This window comes from Myotis brandtii, unplaced genomic scaffold (assembly GCF_000412655.1).
Source record: "Myotis brandtii unplaced genomic scaffold, ASM41265v1 scaffold986, whole genome shotgun sequence".
In the NCBI taxonomy this organism is placed as follows: Eukaryota; Metazoa; Chordata; class Mammalia; order Chiroptera; family Vespertilionidae; genus Myotis; species Myotis brandtii.
In genome coordinates, this window is record NW_005372102.1 from 2,263,278 (window position 1) to 2,263,997 (window position 720).

General features: G+C 71.1%; 1 protein-coding gene across 1 annotated transcript in view; it reads right to left on the bottom strand.

Moving 5' to 3' along the window:
- NAT8L (N-acetyltransferase 8-like (GCN5-related, putative)) overlaps positions 1–720 on the bottom strand; it is a gene marked incomplete at its 5' end in the record, with an annotated part of 10,497 nt that overhangs the window by 6,335 nt on the left and 3,442 nt on the right. The gene's annotated exons all lie outside the window — the stretch shown is intronic.

Sequence of the window (720 nt, forward strand, 5' to 3'; positions counted from 1 at the left end):
CCAGGGACAGGGCACCTGCCGTGTGGAGAGCAGGGCCCGCCAGGCCCCAAGCACCCGGCCTCAGAGGACTAAGGAGGCCCAGGGCCAGCGGCCCATGGACACTCAGACCTCGGGTCAGCACCAAAGGCCGAGCTCTGCCCCAGGCCCTGTCCCCCAATCCCGGCCAGGCCCTCAGTCACCCAGAAGCCTAGTCGCGGGGCCCCCCCAGCTTGGCCTGGGGCTGCTGAGGTGGGCGAGGCCAGGAGGGGCAGAGAGGACGAGGAGCTGGGCCGGGGCTCACCGGGCGGCTTCATGTAGTACTGCTCGATGTCGGCCATGTCCGTGTGCAGGGCGCAGTCCAGGTAGGCGAGGACCACCTTCCGGCTGTAGTAGTAGCGCAGCGCCAGCAGCCCCGCCGGCACCAGGCAGGTCAGCAGCAGCGAGCCCGTGAGGGCCCAGCAGAGCACTGCGGGGAGAGGGGGCACGGTGAGGGCGGGAGGGGAGGACGGTGAGGGTGCGAGGGGAGGACGGTGAGGGCGGGAGGGGGGCACAGTGAGGACATGGAGGGGCAAGGTGGTGAGGACGGGAGGGGAGATGGGCAGGAAGCAGCCACCACTGCACCTCCGGGCCGTGGACCAGGACCAGCCCCTGAGCCCGGAGGAGAGAGCCTGGCCTCCTGCTCCTCCCCGTCCCCTGTGCACCGTCCACGCGGACGCGGGGCCCTTTAACCTGAGGTCGCAG